General features: G+C 46.4%; 1 protein-coding gene and 1 long non-coding RNA gene across 3 annotated transcripts in view; both read right to left on the bottom strand.

Annotated features, from left to right (window-relative positions):
- trpc5a (transient receptor potential cation channel, subfamily C, member 5a) overlaps window positions 1–13,689 on the bottom strand; it is a 45,460-nt gene extending 31,771 nt beyond the window's left edge. Inside the window, exon 1 of one of the 2 annotated variants that reach the window (XM_057026186.1) lies at window positions 13,220–13,689. The gene's annotated coding sequence lies outside the window, so the exon portion shown is untranslated. Of the gene's footprint in view, window positions 1–4,565; window positions 4,864–13,219 lie in introns of those variants that run through there. The other variant, XM_057026187.1, reaches the window with a different exon arrangement.
- A 2,977-nt stretch (window positions 13,690–16,666) lies between these two features.
- Window positions 16,667–17,281, bottom strand: LOC130523145 (uncharacterized). The gene is made up of 3 exons (XR_008949806.1): window positions 17,146–17,281; window positions 16,993–17,067; window positions 16,667–16,801 (listed from the first exon to the last, which is right to left on the bottom strand). It is a non-coding gene; the product is annotated as an uncharacterized LOC130523145 (long non-coding RNA).
- Window positions 17,282–17,918: the final 637 nt, after the last annotated feature.

Genomic DNA, 17,918 nt, shown 5'->3' on the forward strand with positions numbered 1-17,918 from the left:
AATGAGTTTTTTCTCCCAGACGCCGCAGCCCGCCGGCGACGTCACGCTCATAAATAACAGTAAAATGCCACCAAAAGACCTTTCCGCCGCGCTTCTCCTCCAGCGGCGCGCACGACACGAACTAGCGGCGCCGCGTAATGAGGTGCACTGACGTGCATTGGAAAAATAAATAAACAAACTCAGACTTCAAACGTATGGAAATTAGGCGAGACGAGCGATGCGGGACATTCCTCGGCGCATTCAGGGAACGGCGTGGTGAATGTGGGTTATCGGTCTTTCGCTAATCAATCACAAACGCAGGAAGACCAAGAACACGGCTCAGGATCTCTCCTGTATTGATTGGTCTTAATTACAAACATTACTTTTCCCCACAGTAATCTGCACGAGCGAATATATATCCCCTCCAATCGTCTGATAGCCGATCAATGTACCGATTGTTTTTTTTCCTCGGGAAGAAGATGATGACCACGGAGAGATTGCTTGACCTTTTTGTTCCCCTGTAAATGTTCCCCTGAGGCCTGCATAAATACCGTCTGACACAGGTGGAAAATTTATCTCCACCTTTGAAAATTTATCTCCACCTTTGAATCGCGCCCTCCAGCTCGAAGGTTAATGTGTGTGTGTGTGCGTGTGTGTGTTCTGGTTGATGTGGCGATGATGAAGCTTACAGTTCATCTTAAAAACAAGTGAGAAAAGTGCTGTACCGCGCAGCGCAGTACCGCTCCGACTCCCCGGGGGCAGCGTTGGTCGCTGTGGCGAGCAAAGTCCATCGGGTTTAAGCTGGAGAGGAAGTGGTTGACGTTTGAAGACAATAAAGAGTCATTCTAGAGCTGGAGTTGCTCAGAAATGAGTCTAAATGTTGGCGATAGGCTGCGTTGCCTCATTAGTGCTCAACAAATACAGCAGGAGACGCAAACTCATATCTAATTAAAGATGAGCAACTGTGATGAAGCAACATGCCCTCTATAATTGATTAAACTAATCATCATTTTTTTTCTACAGCCAATTAGTCTGGATCGAATCCTCTGCCTGTAAACCGCTGCGGATTGTAGCTAAATGAATGTTTTACTGGCACCGCCGACCGATTTCCTCCAGAACGACGCCACGCAGGAAGTTGTCCTCTTTGCACCAACGTTCATTCTTGATGACGTTAGCCATTAAGCTAGTTCCTCGCGGGATCATTGATCAGATGCATTTCTGAACAAGTGAAACACACACTTAATTAAAATTGAACTGAAGATACCTGCGTCTAAATATTTTACACGCTGTCTGACTGCTGTGCCTCTGAATTATTATTAGCATTTATGCTAATAATAATTTAGAGGCACTCTGGTGCTGCTGAAGCGATTCAGTTGTGTCCGTATGTGAATATAGCTGAGGAATTCGGTGGCGTGGATTTAATCAACCCATTGGTGGAGAAGCGCATGGCGTGAATAATGCATCGGGCGGAGCGTCTCGGAGGCGGCGGACGTTGGTCACAGGTTCACGATGATGGAGAGAAAAATCGCAAGGTGAAAGCAAACCAATTTTCTGCATCCATGCAGTTTCCTGCTGCCCACCATCCGTACTGGGCACATTGCCGAACCCAGATCAATACATTGATCAATCCCCGGCAGCCGGCCGGGCCTCTGCGCTAGCACGGGCCTTTGGGCTGGCGGAGTGGCAATAAACAGTAGATGTTTACGGCCGGCCATGAAGTGCTGGACGAAATAGTTGCATCAATAAGCTGCAATCAGAACTGGAAACGACGCAGCTCATTCCAAACCGCCACAACAACAGGTTTATTGTATTTATAATACCAGATCCTATCGCCTGCGTGATGGAGCTTACGCTAGGCTAAGCTAATGTGCGTCCATAAGAGACCGAAGCAATGAACTTTAATATATTCAAGCGTGGAGTAGTTTAAGAGGTCCTTTTGGGTTTTATTGATTTTTCTGATGCTCAGATTAAATGTCAGTGGTTCGTGGTGATCGACTGCGCCAAGAGTCCTTGCTTACTAAAGCAGCCCTTAATGGCCGAGACGTCAAGAAAATTGAACCCAGCACGCGATCAAAGCTTTGCTTCAAAGGGCGTCGCTGAATTCGGCTTTCTTTGTATTACCTCGCCGCCGTTCCCTTGTCGACTCGAAAAGGAGTGCGAAAGTAAATTCACTGAGGTTGACAGTGGCAGGCGACATCGAGTTCATGCTTTACACCTGTGGCGCCGTTAGCTCCGCCCTGGTTCTCTGTTACTGCACGCCTGATTTAAAACTCCTCATCAGGAGGGTCACGGTCAGAGGAGGAAGTTGAAAGATGGGGAAAAAACTTGAGCTAAAGGGGTAATGAGATAAACTGGGGGGAGGGGGGATAATTACAACAATTAAAAGTTCCCCACTGAAATATGGCTTTATTTAAAAGCATAATTAGCTGATTAAAGTTTTGAAGGCTAAATTGCAGAGCTTTAATTCATGATTTCGACTCACTTGTTAATGGGAAAACATCTTTATATCTAAAGAAAAGCTCGCCATAACTCATCATTTAGGAAATAAGCCCGGATTTGAATTATTTCTGAACAGGTTAAAATGGGCTGAATGCTAGCTAGCTAGCTAGCAGCTCTAGCTTTAATTTGCTACATGAAAACATTGTTTGCGCGATGAAGTTGAGATCACTGCAGAATTTATATATTTTATTTCCTTCTCGGGCAGATTTGTCCTCGATTGTTAGCACGAGTGTCAGCCACGTTATGTTTTCTTGCTGAAGTGGTTAAACACGTTTCTCTGAACAATCACACGTTTCTCCTCGTGAAAAGCCTTCGAGTGCTGAAAGTCCTTGAATAACCAACCTGCAGCGACTGCTCGTTGCCGGTGCCTTTAGTAGGGCCGCGCTGCGCACTTACAGCACAATGAAACGCATCAGCGGGTCCAAACAGCACGCATCAGGAATGTGACACAGATTCCCCTCCAAGTTTGAACTGTCGATTCAGGCCGAATGGAGCCGATCAGCTACAGGGTATTATGAATAATTTAAGCTTTCATCCAAAATGAGCTCAGCAGTCGGAGGTTAAATATGATGTAAATCAATAAAATGTGGCTATAAAATTAAATGTCAACCTTGGATTCCATGGATGTGGGTAAATGACTGAAAAGGGGAAAATAAAGAGGTATGAATTATTGTGGACAGGCCTGCTAACGCTTCTCCTAGCGGTGGCCGGAGAGACAACGATGAAAGGCGGAGATAATATCGGGCGTGAGGAGACTGCGCGAGCAGAAACAGCTGTCACGCAAGCTTATTGTTAGCCATGCCAGAAGCTACTGGACGGCTACATTTTCATTCGTTTTCAAACACGTCAAGCAGCATCAAAAGAATGAGCAAGAAAGTCTTTGATCCTCAAAGGTTTTTTTTTTTTTTAAAGCAACTAAATTGAAGTCCTAATTTGTGAAACCTGCCATGTTGCTTCGAAAGGCTGTGCAACCATCAAGCTCTTGGATCGGATCGTGGGAAGAGTTAAGGATGGCGACTTTTGGGGGTAATCGTGCAGGAAATGTGCAGCTGAAAGCATCTGCGGGACGTAAATATGGTCCTGTCCCCAGCGCCGTCCCCAAAGGACAAAAGTGTGTTAGCAGCTAATGATCCATTAGCTGTTCAACACCCTGGTGGGAAGTTCAACAGGTAACATTTACTGTAGTGAGGAAAATGAGATAATAGCTCAGCCAAACATCGGTGTTTGAAATGTTCCTTTTCCTCAACTTTTTGAGTAGTTTTGTTTTAAGCCATCAGCGTTGGCGCCGAAAGAGCCAACAGTAACCCCACAGGTTGTTCACCTGTGGGGTTGAAACACAGGTGAACCAGTACCAGCAGCAGGCACCACCACAGGACACAGTAGACAAAAACCTGGATCTTCTGGTTTGTACTAAGGAATAAGAACCAGCTGACTTGACCTCTGACCCTGATCCTTAAATACAAGCTCGGGCAAAGGCAGGACCTCTCGGAGGGGATCCTGAAGGGACCAATCGCTCCGCGTGTGTGCATTTGTGTCTCAGCTAAAACGCAAAACTAAACCCCTGCTGCTCTGGCGTGCTCCACGAGGCAGAGGGAGCCTGCGCCGACCCCCCGAAAAACAGGCTGACGCCGCCCGGGAGTTTGTGATGAAGCACTTTCCCGAGGACGCGAAGAGCAACGTTGAAAAAATGTCACCGTGCCAATAAAATCAGGGAGGAAACAGAGCGCTAAGACCAACCATTAAATGTGATAAACAACAGCTTCAGCAACCCATTCTCCCTCTGTTCCCTCTAACACACACACACACACACACACACAGACACACACACACACAGAGTTAAAATTTAATCCTATTTGCAAGCTGCAGTCAGCCAAGCGGAGACAGCAGAGAGAGAGCGAGCGAGCGAGGGACACAGATATATGGTGAGAGGAGAGAAACCACGAGACGGGACACGCTGGGACGGACACACACACGCTGCAGAGGTGAGATGACGGGTGAAAAGAAGAAGAGACAATGCATCAGGCGGAGGAGGTGAAAATGGAGAGCGAGAGAGAGAGTGTGCAGGGCTCGTTCGGCGTCTGATTCACCAGGTTTTCTGCAGCCAGTGCAGCGTGAAGAGGGGTCGCCAGGGGTCGAGAATCAATCAGCAGAGTATAATCAATAACTTTAATATCACTGCAGTTGTTTTGTCTTGTTTGGAATCCGTCTCACTGAATGTTGCTTTTTCCACTTCTGCCATCGTCCAAGTTTCCTCCACGTTTGCCGAGTTTAGTCCTGTTCCTTGTTTCTTTTCCTCACGCTAACTTTTAAACCCAAACATGCTTCTCTTGGCATGGATATTGCAGATCAGAGGTAATTGTTACCAAATACAGCACTTTGGAGAGGTCGTTGTCCATTTCTTCAAACGTGTTAACCTTGCTAACAGAGGCTAACAGCATCTGCAGGATGGCTTCATTTGATGTCACTGAAGCTCTTTTCTTTCCTTTCTTTCCTGTGGATTTCTTCATCGCAGGACCAGAATCAAGCAGCCGCGCAGTTAGCACAGCTAAACTATCAAATCCCAAGGGCACACGCCGCAAAGACCTGAAAGCAGCGCGAAAAGAAAAAAAAATCTCTTAAATAATGAACATAATGAACCAAAAAGGCAGCACAGGCTGATATAATAGAGGCAGGAAGTATCGATTACGTGAAACGCTCTGTGGTTAAAAAAAGGGAAAAAAAAGGTATGACATCACTTTAAACAGCTTCCAACGGGTCAGTCGTGCAAGGACACGAGGAGTCTGGAGCACGCTGAAACACTAAAACCCTCCACAACTGGAAAAAGACAAACGGGATTCAGACACTTTAGGTTCCGACGGCCGCGGCCAACCCTGATTAGGAAGATCCACGGTGATCAGAAAAATGTTAGCCGCCCTCCTGAGATATGGATCACGTGAGGGGCCTCAGCGGAGAGATGGCCGCCACGTCCTAATGGCAGCCATGCTTCAGATTCTTTTCTTTCACTGTCATTAGCTCCAGGAATGCCAATTAGCTCCATACTTTAACTCTCTCCCGTCTGAGCATCAAATTGCCTATTGTAATATCCACAATTAGAAGCCTTTTATTTCCAGATACAGATAATTAATCTCAGTAATGGATATTGGACACTGATATGCAGTGAATAGGGACCATAAAATGAGACTATAGCTTCTCTAATGGTACTCTCCGTGGTCGTGTGGTACCCTACACATTTGTGAGGACTCAACTCTAAAGAGACAAGAGAAGAAGCAGCAGTAGAGCCCAGAAACGAGCAGGAAAAGCATCTGTGCATCATACAGAAGTTATTCCAATCACCTGGAGTGGACGCACGCACGCAGATGCTGCAGCCCATAAAATCAATGGCAGATGATGTATATGTTCAATTGTCTTGGCCACGCCCACTTCCTCACAGCCACCGCGCACGATTAAACAAAAGGCTACTCAAAGCAACAAGAAGGAGGGAAGGAATGATGAGTCCTGGGGCTCTGGACGGGGCTAAAATGACTGGGACAACTGGGCACCGACCCAGGAGTCCCACATCCGTGCTGCATTTAGCACCTTCCATCCATCTAATGCTGCAATATTCATGTTCAATTACTCTGATAAAGTGCACATGCAGTGCTGGAATTCTTATTAGAGACCTTTATTTTACGTCTCGGCCCATCTTTATATATTTTTAATGTAGCTGTAATGCTAGGTGAGACGGGCGGGGGGGGGGGGGGGGGGGACGTAATGGTTCACATTATTTTTCAAGACAATCCCGAGGCCTTGTTATGCAATTCCACACATGAGTGTGCACTAATAGACAGAGTCATGGGAAAGGGATGAAAAAGAGGGGAGAAAAAGGTTGCTCTCCACAAACAAATAAATTCCAGCCTATTATCTCAGGAGGTAGCTGTTGTTGCTCTTGCTGCTCAAATCATGGACGACTCCTCTTCCCGCACGATCGCTTCGCCTCCTCGACGAGGTGCTGATTGTCTTGCGGTGGCGTTCACGGGGACGAATGTGGTCATTCGCACATGCTATTAGCACGGTTATTAGCCGTCTCCTGCACGTGGAGCCATACCCAGACAGGGCTGATGTGTTGCTCACTTTGAGATCCACAATTAGCATTTTTAATGACCATATTACCAGAAAACAGACCTGATTTGTAACCATTAAATGGGTTGAAGCAACCACTGAGTCCACAAAATTACAACAACTGAAATCTGAAATCGCAAAGCAACACGTGCGCCTACAGACACGCGTGATTGCAGACGCTACATCATCCGTCCGGGCATATACGAGTGAGAATTCAACTCTCAGGATTCTGGAATCAACTGCCAGCAGCAGCTGTGAGCCAGGTTTAACGCACATTAACCGGAAATGCTCCCCTGCTGGCCACATCCTGCAACTGCACTCTTGCAGGGTGCAAACGCAGCCACAGAGGCTGAGATCACTTAAAGCAGCCTATCAAGCTATGCTAACAGGTCCTCTTATTGTGATACTCACGGCCCAAACAACAAAAAGATACGATGTGTTCAAGTGCAGCTAAATATCCTGCAGCGCTTTGCAGAGCGTGACAGCCGTGTACTTTAATTTATTATCACGTTATTGCACTAAATCCCATGGAACTAAGACAATACTAAAACAAAATGTCCTTGTTATTCAAAAGCCAGAAAATAAGCTCATTATCTTTAAATAACAAATAATAACAGATTATTTTCCTGAGCTGAGTAAATCCATTTTTTCCTGATTGCATTTTTATAGTTTTAATTTCTTTTATAATGATCATTGCTGTTTTTATTGGCTTGTAGTTGGACTTTTGTGTTCTTTTCCCTGTTTTAATTCTAATCCTGTGCCTCTAATGCCAACGATATAGTGTCATTAATGCATTCATGTGCCATATAATTAAGAATTGGAGCACAAGAACCTAGATTGGTGCACCACCTGTGGATTTGGAGTCCTGCTTGTCCCTTTCCTGTCACGACAGGAAGTTTATCCTGGAAAACAGATTGTTTACGATGGACGTTTGTTGGACTTTCTCATCTTGTCCTTCAGCACCCTCAGTCCTCCGACTCCCTCCGTCGGTGCCAGGAACATAAAAGATTCTGTAGTTTTACAGCTCTGGCTGCTCGTCTCATTATTCTAATGGAGGGGGCTTTTTAGCGCGACGCATGTCTGAGGCAGATTTCCTGCTAAATGGAGCCGCACCAAATAAAGGCTGAAACCCAAAATATTAACCTTGTATGAAACTGCAGAGTTTAAATCTGTGTTTGCAGTTAAATTACATAAACACTGTAATTAGCACTGTTGCCTGCATAAACATTAGCAAAACACACCACTAGCAAGTGGTATTTGTAGAAGTTTTGCTGCAGTTTCTTGAATCTTTCCTCCTCCCGGCTGTTTGTCACGCACAGAAGCACCTTCCTGGAGCCGGGATGACTAATCTCCAGAGGTCAAAAGGCCACGCGTCTGATGTCTAGACAGCATCCTCCAGACAATATGACACTGTACCCCCTGATGGTGTGATTACAGGTTTACATGTGTGTGCAATAGACAAGCGACAAGGTGCGGACACGGAGGTGCAACACTGATGGATCTGATTTTCTTGTTTTTTACTCTGTAGGGCCAGCGAAAACTTGGACGTACCATTAAAAATTCCCCCAATCTATGAAAAATTCAAATTTCATTCTCCTCCCTCTGCTGTCTCCTCCAAAGATTTGCTGTAATCAGCCCAGCGGTTGCGTAATCTTGCTAACCGGCTTAGCGAGAGACAGAGGAGACGTTGTTACGGCACCGAAGGTGGTAATTATTAATGAATTACTCCCAATTAAAGCTCCACCGGCCATGCCTGCACGAGAAAAGTGCCATAAAGGAGCCAGCTTCTGTGCAGTGCTCTATGTCCTCTGCAGGGCTTCCTGAGCTCCAGGCACAACCATTGTCAATAAGACAGCAAGGAGAGAAAACAAGCTGAGCAAAAACCGACTGTTGGTTCAACCCGCTGCTGGAGAGGCTGTGGGTCACTAGGATCTATGGTTCTGTTGTTTTTTCTAATGTATGCCTGATATAAGCATGAATTTAAAGAGAGCCCTGTATTCCAGATTATAATGTGACTGCCGAGGCTGCGCTAGAAACCGACAAAGACTCTGCGGCCAAACAGCATCGAGTATTTATCTGAAAGCTTGGAGGCAAAAAGGTTAAAACAGACTTCATTGAATTACTGATGTGGCTTAATAAAGACTGAAAACAGACGTAATGGCCGCTGCACTAACAGATTACTGAAATCAGTCAGCTGAGTCCGGGCCAATTACCCCCCCCCGAAAAGAACAGAAGTAAACATGTGGAGAAGCTTTCTCGGTTTAACAGAAACGTAAATACTCAACATTAAATCAGGACTTAAACTGGCATTTCTGTGGCTGCTGACGGGTCGGTTTGGTCACACGAGGTTCCGGTAAAAGGACAACACACCAGTAAATTCTGCTGGGCTGAACTGAGAGAGACAGCTGGACATTCTTCATGCTTTTAGCTTTAATTAGCTAATGTTTCCGGGCTACATCAATAACTCTGAATGAATGACGACGGCGCGACAGGACGGGGAGGGAGCCGCGTGGTCACCGTTCGGTTTGACGTCTCCGAGATTAAATTCTGGTTATCTGATTATCTTGAACGGCCCGGGTTTGCTCTCGGTACCCCGCTGGTTTTGATCCAAAGCTCATTTCTTCGGTGCATTTCTGGTTGCTGTTGAGAGGCCGCTGTCCTGACCTTCCTTTTCTCAACAAATGCTCCTCATTGGCGACGCTCCGGCACTGTGACAACTGCGTGATATTGCTTTTGACCTGCGAGTGCGCGGAGAGAAAATCGACTCCGGCCTCCTGCGGCGTGCGCTGCCGAAACACGAGAGGCTCACCAAGATTTTAGCGTAGCGTTATTAACCACAAAGAACTGGTTTTATTTCTCCTCCGGCGGTTCAGGTTTGCATTGTTGCGCCAAACAGTCGATCGGCTGCAAATAAAAAGCTCTCTGGGCGACACAATTCGCTGGGCTCTTTGGGGGCTGATTCAATGGAGGACGTTCATCGTGGCTTTCGGTAATCAGAGTTGGCCGACATTTCCTCATGAGGTCCAGCTCTACTATAAAAGTCCATCTTGAGAATGGCTTTGTAAGTACATCTTGGACCCAATCCATTTTTTCCGTTCCACCAGCCATCGTGGGTCAGGGAAAAAAAAAACCTATTATATCCAAACAATTGTGCACAAATGTGGCTTACTAGCTCCGACTTGCACGATCCCTGGCCAGACATCCGCATTGCCTGATAGGATTGGATAAATGAAGCAGTGTCAACGAGACAAAAGCTATGAAATGAGGACAACAGACAAGAGAATAATTTGGAAAGAGATGCCCAAATGTAGGTCTGTGAGCCTGTCTGTGGTCAGACAGTCACAGTCGATAAGCCAACCAGATCGCCTTCCTATGTTCCCTTTGATGTCTGTACAGAAACGGTACCAGGAATACTGGCGCATCGCTGTCTCACATTCTGAGGGGCTCAAATCCCAGGTAAACCGGGGGATGGCGGCGGTCTCAAGTGAAAACAGGTAGCTTCCTTCACGGCAGGCTGTTTGATCGGAAACGGCGATTTCAGTCGCTGAAAACGGCGCTGAAAACAGGTTATACGGCATAAACGACCCCTTTTCCAGACGTTTGAGACGATCGACAACAAGACACATTGGGCCAGACAGGAAGTGTCTGCACGCGTGTGTTTTTGTATCACGCAAAAAAACAGCGCCCCTAGGGGCCTGGCATGGAATAGACAGCATTTTTACAACATGTATTTGGCATGTTGGCAAACAGCAGGTGTGAGGAGCGTATGAAGGAAAGAGGATAGAGGAGGACATTCTTGCCTCCTGTGGTGTATTCAAGTACAGGTTCTCACATCTCATTCCATATTTTTGAGGCAAATATTGAGTATAATAGTTTTTTTTAACAATTCCAGCTGCATCACAGTTTTCCTCAGGCGAGTTTCACTTTAGATGAAAGAAATCTAATTTGTACTTTGTGCCCTGGATATTATTGTTGACTTGAGAAGGTGGAGGCATATCCAAACAGGAAGAGAAACCCAAGATAAAGGGAAGGAGGAAAGTGAGGAATAACGCTGAAATGGGACCTGATGAAATGATGAAGAGTGGATGGAGTAAATGGAGAAGAGAGAGCTGTGTGAGGATCATCAATGAGTGATGAGGAGGGAAGACGGAGGAAAATCAAGAGGAAAACAACCACAGTGGGATGAAGGGCGCTGCCTGGGTTTCACTCTGATGCACAAAACAATCACAAGCCAAGCGCCTCGTTCTCCATCTATCTGTCTATCTGGGAGTGGAGGAGGAAGAAAGAGGGAGAGGGAGGGAGAAGTGCTGGAGAGAGAGCGAGTGAAGCTTGTTATAAAAAAAATAAATAAAAAAGTGCTCACCCACACGGGTCAGAGCCCAGCGAGATCGCAAACCAAAAAAGACAATAAGGACGGGAAAGTTTTCACTCTGTCAAAGGCTCCAGCAGCTCTGATGTAATAATAACCAGAACTCTCGCAGAACCGGAACACGGGGGGGTGAAAAATCAAACACGCTGCCTTTTCATGCCAAAAAAAGCTCTCTGCAGGTGAACAGGTACTATCCAAACACACACACACACACACACACACACACACACACACACACACACACGGTCCTGTCTATTGGTGGAGTTTGTAGATATTTCCAGGGCTCGATGCTAACGCTATCAGGTTGGAGCTAAATGAAACCACGTTTTGTGCCGCCACAGTTTTTCCAGCTGAAACGTTGCCAGGTTACCGAGGATTGATTCAAGCTTCCATGGCGGATTAGGAAAGCAACTTCTGTCAAGTGCAGTCGTTCGGTGACAGGATTTCCGCTCTTCCCGCCCGCCCGGCTGGTGCAGTTGACTGGTTGATGGAGTCAAATGGACGGTGGACGTTTGAGAAATGACCCGAGGAGGCGGGAAAGATGCCCCAGGTGCGAACCGTCCAATTAAGAAGTCGAAGAGTTTGCAGCAAAAGCAAAATATCTCACCATCCCATCAGGAGGTACGCACTGATACTGGTGACCAGTCTGAGTCTGAGCTCCGGGGTTCTTAGTGTGGAGCTGCTGCTCCGGTCTGTTTTCAGCCCCCGTCCCCCGATAAACCCCCTGTTTGAGCAAAGATTCCTGTGAAAGCCTCCACTCAGACTGGTTTTGTTCCATCCCTCTCATCTCTTCTCTCATGTTCCTCGTGTTGGGATTCTCCCATCGACTGTTTATGCAAATGTTTGCTTTCATCATCCAAAATGGGCTCTAGGAAGGAAAGAAAATACCAGGCGTGCTAAACCAAACCCCAACCACCGGGGAGGCTAATGCAGGGGGAGACGCAAACAAACACAGTTTGAACGCACCGTTGGAGGATGTGTGTGTGTGTGCGTGTGTGTGTGGCGCCAGTGCTTGACACATGTCGCTAAAGAGTGATGAATTAGGAGACTTGGACAAAAAAGTGAGGTGTGAAATGAAACTCTGGCCTGTAACGTCACGGAAGGTCTGACATTAATTAAACCTGTTCTGTTGTTTGTGTTTAATAAATGATCACACTGGTGCATCGGCAAACTGTTGCAAGAAAGAGGTGTATTACGCTGGTTTATGAATAATATACAGAATGCCCTGCAGAGATAGATTCAAGGTGGTATTCTTAACATTTCTGTGTGTGTGTGTGTGTGTGTGTTTCTAAAAGGTTTCCCCATCCATTTCAAAATCTTTCAAGTGTTTCCCCCTCTATGTGTAGTGATACTCTTCTCTTTAAATGTCAGCCATAACATCAAGCTGCTGCTGCTATAACACTTGCTCGCTCCCCCCCCCCCCCCCCTCTCATGCACACACACAGGGATCTCTTTAATTATTCTTAATTTGAAGTGCAAATATACTCAAGCAACAAACTTAACAGAACCCAGAGAAGTCATTGTTACCCCTCTCTCTCACACACACACATATATACGCACACACACCTTTTCTGCACCCCCTCTTTCTCCAGTATTAGTCAATAGTCAGGATACATAAACCACCCACCAGTCACCCAAAGCATCTCCCGAGCAAACTTCTCTCTCTCGTGCGCCTTTCTTTCTTTCTTTTTCTCTCTCTACTGCAACAACACAACCTGCAACAGCAGCTTCAGCCTTCACAGCATCCACATCGGCATCACACACACACACACGCACACACTCACAATAAGCGCAGCGAGTTCAGCTCCAGACTGGGCATCCATCACATCCATAACAGAGCAGCATCATCAGCTGCACCACCTCCAGCTCGTACATGTGGGAGTGTTGCACGGTGCGTTTGTTGCACGGTGCGTTTCTCCCGCGGAACGCAGCAGATTCGGGAGGACAAATCCGTTATTCGTCTGGTTTAATCACATCGGAGAAGGGAAAAAGTCTCCCAGATGTGATTTGAGCAGCTGGGATTGTCTCTCCAAGCACCCCTGTTACGTTAGAACTTATATCCTACATTGTGGTTGAGGTTTTAATTTGGAAAAGGGGGGTTATGAAAGGCAGGAGAGCCTCGCGCCCGGGCTGGTCAGCCGGCCTCGGCCGCGCGCTAACAGCTGCAGTTAATTAATCAATTACCGACGCTCACAGGTGTTCAGTTCGCGCCTTTTAATAGCTTTAAAAAACAGGTTTTACAGAAACAAAACTGTCGCTGTGAGTGTTTCTTACCTTTCTCCGGAGACGGCCACGATGAAACAAACGCGTCTTTCCCCACAAAATGTACGGGTTTAGTCCCCTCTCCCGGGGCTCTCGCGCACCTCGCGTACGACGGGCACCTCTCTCTTCTTTTTTACTCTTCTCTCCGCGTCTCTCCGTCCCTATTTCTTCTTCTCTCGCGGGATTTTCTTCCTCCCCACCACCGTCTTGTTCTTCACCTCCACCACCTCGTCCCTCTCTTTTCTCTCCCTCTCTCTCGCGCGCTGCGCGGGATCAGCTCGTATTCATCCACGCGCCTCTTGGGCAGAGACGGAGCTGCTCGCGGTGCTGATGCTGCGTCTCCGCGCGGCTCATCCTGATGCGGAAACAGCGCAGGACGTGTGCGTGTTCCTGCGTCGGCGCTGAAGCTACAGGTGATCCACCAGATGTATTTTATTCCGGAGCGCAGTGACGCTCCCTGCGCCACATCGAATCGATCCTCTCTCTCTCTCCCTCTCTCTCTCTCCCTCTCCTTCTCTCTCTCTCTCTTGAAATACGCTCGACTGACTGCTTTATGTAACAGTCAATTTACATATCATTTCCCAAACTACGTCATTTTCTCAAGTGCCCCACTACAGTTTTGAGGTCATGGCCGGTCTGCATCAAACTGAGGCCCACATCCTCATGCACCAGACCTCAAGTCTTCCCCAAACCCAAAAGTATGAAATCTAATCGTTATTATTTCATTATTATTGATTCATTCATTTGATGGCACTTGGGGACAAGGTGAGGAGAACGGTTAGTGGAGTGGAGGTGGAAATGTGGAGTTAGCGCTCTGAGGACTTGTGGAACCCCTGGATTCCATAGAACAACCCAAACTCTATTCTAAGCCTTTGCCACGTCTTCTCTCCTCCAGTGGTTCTCCAAAGGAGGAATCATCGGGGCTTTGGCCCAAAGCCTTTGGGGGTAAAGACGTAACAAATCCAATCAGCCCATAATGGCGGTGATGTAACTGGAGTAGCTCAGTGACGCTCACATGGGTGAGCATGATCGAATCAATGGCGTCAGAAGAGTACTAATGTTGCCGAAGCACAAGGTGTGCAGCTCACACTCACCGTTCAAACTGTAAGCTTGTCCGGTGCTGAATGTTCCAATTGGAGTGAGTGTGTGTCTGTGGGCGTGGGAACACATAATCCATCAGAACAAACACACACACACACACACACACACACACACACCTGGTGCCCTCGTCGCTTCTGGATGGCGCGTCTGTTTGTTCTACTCTGTGTGTGGGAGTCAGTATCCATGGGACACCTGATTCAATTACAGAATCATCACGAGGAGACAAATAGAAGAGCGGAGGAAAGCTAGGAGACTGGTAAGGAGGCAGGGGGTGGAAGAGAGGGAGGAAGTGAAGATCGGGAAGAGTGAGAGACCAGAGATAGGAGGAGGATTTAAACAGGGTTGAGCTGTTCCTTTAGACATTTTTGCTGTTGTTGTAACCTTTGATTGTACGCATGCTAATCAGCTATGCGCCCCTCTGCTTAACTGCCCCTGGGGTCCACTCAAAGGGCCACGAGCTCGATGTCTTCAGCAGAGGGCAGAGATTGCGGCGGGTGACTCAGAACCACGAGTCTCCTCTACATAACACCATTAATCTGGTCGCGTGGGGATAGAAGCCTTTGCCGGGCCAATTCGGATTAGAAAGGGCTCTTCTTTCTTTCTTCCCCTTCTCTATCTTCTTTTTGTTCTGTCTGTCTCTTACTGGGGGGGGGGGGGGGGGGGTTAAAAGACCAAGTTGTCCAATTATGGCAAAGTCACCTTACCCTGCCCAGACCACCAGATCATCGCGACCCCATATTGTGCTCGTGCTCAGCTGAGTTTATCTTTGCAAATGTGATTAAACTTCTTCACAGACATTTTAGACTTATTTGAGGCTCATTAGGAAATTCCTGATGTGGTTAGAATTTACCTCCGGCTGCACAGGGCATGACACCCCATCAGTGTGGCTCCAGATTGGGATGCGGGAATACAGATGAGGCTGGACGGGAGTTGGGGAGAGGGAGATGAGTGCTCGTTCAATATTTAATTTCTGCAGTTCCACCAAGCTGTTCTGGAAGCTTCAAAATCACCTGCAGCAACGTGCTCATCCACATGTGAGGAACACCTAAATGTTACCATGGAATTAATAAGGGGATTACAGCAATAGATTAACACCAATTATCATGGCTTCCTATTTTACTGAATATGATATAAAAAATATGATAAAAAGTTTTTTTAAGTGTTGAATAAAAATGTTATTCATTCATAATTTTTTAATATGAGGAAGCATCTTTAATTCCAATATCCAAATTGCTTTTCCTGTGACTCGCTTACAGAACGCTGGAGGGCGACAAAGCATCAGAAATCTGCGCATGAAAACTTTGAGAAAGATGACGTCTGAGTTTCAGATTAACAACATCCTTTTTAAAAGCAAAATGACAAGCAAACAAGCAAAACTCACCGGTCTTATCACTGAGAGAAAAGAATAATCTATATAAATCCCAAACTTCTACTTGGCTCTGCTCATCTTCCACACTGGGTGGCTGTTCTGGAGCTACTCTACAGCCACCCTAGTGGTTGTATGGCAGAAATTTAGATACTATAACTTCAGTATGAATGCGGAGCGGACCTGGTACTTTTCCCACCAAGTACCCCCACCCGACCCCTTTCAGGCTCTGAGGCACGGTATTTTCCCCTGTCTGTACAGATACAGCAGAGGCATACAAACGCTGCTCGGCAGACAGAACCAGAACGCCACCATCAGCACCATGCACCCTTTATTGGTTCCCAACACTGTCGCAGTATGCAATGCCATGCAAGTCACCGTCCCTATATATTTCACATACATGGCACCTGTTATAGCCGCAATGGTGACATATGCCCTCTTCTTCACTTTGTCAACCTTCCTCCTGTTTCCAGACACTTCACTCAGCCTAGGGCGAGCAAGAGCATGGAGCACAGAGAGTGAGCAGTAGGATATAACAGTTAAGCCAGCGGCAAACAGCAGCAAGTAGGGTACCGTGGGTATATTGTCGCTGTACAAATATGAAAAAACGAAATTTAGCACAGACACCAGCCAAACAAAACCAATCACGGTATTTCTGGCCAAGACACCTCTTTCTGTTTTCAGGTTGAGGTAGGTGAGGGGATGCATGACTGCCACGTATTGCTCAACACAGGTCAGACAATGAAACAGGAGTCGACCGTGATAAACCAGGTATATCGCAGAGATGCCCATCTTCATCAGTCCATACTGGGACGTGTATATACCAAGGCAGTACATTACAGATGCAAGCAAATGGATTGGCTCCAGGGCGAGGATGTTGTAGGTGAGTAAGTCGCAGTTGCTGATCGTTGTTGCAGCTGACGCTCGCTGCCTCTGCCGCTGGATCCCATGGACAAGCACGAGACAACTGAGGGGAACGACGAAAAGGAAGGAGGTGCAGGTGAAAGTGAGGAACAGCAGCGTGCTAGCACTGGATTTGGAGCAGTGTATGAAGTTCGGATTTGAGAAGGTGCTGAGGAAGCTAGAGGAGGCGTTGCTGTCATTGAAGGTAGATAGGTAAGACGGAGCTGTGCGGAGAAACAAGAGATTGGGAAGAAGTTGCGTTCATACCTACGACATCAGACATTTTGACATAAATATGGGCATATTGATACGGGTGTCACGTAGCCTTTGGAGACATTTCCCATTTCGGTTTCCCAAAAAAACACTTCAAAATCTTTAACACACGCCGATCGTGAAGAGCACAAGAAGTGCTGACCTTCATCTATGTCTAAGGACCTGGAGTTCACCATGCTCGGCTGATTTGTGGGGTTGTTCTGTGGGACACTGACAGCTGTAAGAGAGGAGAACACCTCTTAATTTATCATTAGCGCTATTTGTACTTGCAAAAAGACTAATGAAAGGCACCGACCTTTTATTTCGTCCCAACTGTTGTCCGGCTTCCCTCGAGTGTTCACTCATGGGCCGCTGCCCTCCAACCACATGTGGGATGTTTTTTATTTTTTGCATACAGCAAAAACAATAATGTAATGAGATCGTGCTATACGACAGCATGCAAATATCACATTTTCAATTAAAACAGAAAGAGCAGGCAGTGAACCCAGACTGAAACCCGAATCACGACAAGGGACTGAACTCAGTAACCTCCTTTCACTTTGGTTCGCGAAGAAATCGAATACAAAACAGTACATTTACTCAAGTACTGAGGTTCAGGTACGTTACCACTATATACTCATCAAATTACACAGGGAATTAAGAAGATTTTTATTATATTTTTAATGATTTTTCATTTTAAATCATAATATGGACTTAAACTGTAAAAATGTCTGTGCTGACTGTTCGAGCTGTGATGCGACGCCCTCAGTTGCAAAAAAAAAAGTGCCACCCTGAATGTCATAACTGACTAAAGTATTTCAGAGCAACATTTCTTCACATTTCTTTGGGAATTTATCTTTGATTTATCTTTGAATATGGTCATCACTAATAAGTCATCAAGTGTTTTTACAAAAACCTATTTGTCTCCTGTCAGGTTCTGGTGAGAGGATTCAAATAAATTATTGGTAGGCAAATCATACTCCTCCCAGAGCACCTGTGTTCGTTATTGTGTTTTTAGAGGCAGTGCGTTATACTTTCAGCGGACCTTGGGGTCACCCGTGGATTTAGTCATTAACCATAAAAACATGC

This window comes from Takifugu flavidus, chromosome 3, assembly GCF_003711565.1.
Source record: "Takifugu flavidus isolate HTHZ2018 chromosome 3, ASM371156v2, whole genome shotgun sequence".
Lineage (NCBI taxonomy): Eukaryota > Metazoa > Chordata > Actinopteri > Tetraodontiformes > Tetraodontidae > Takifugu > Takifugu flavidus.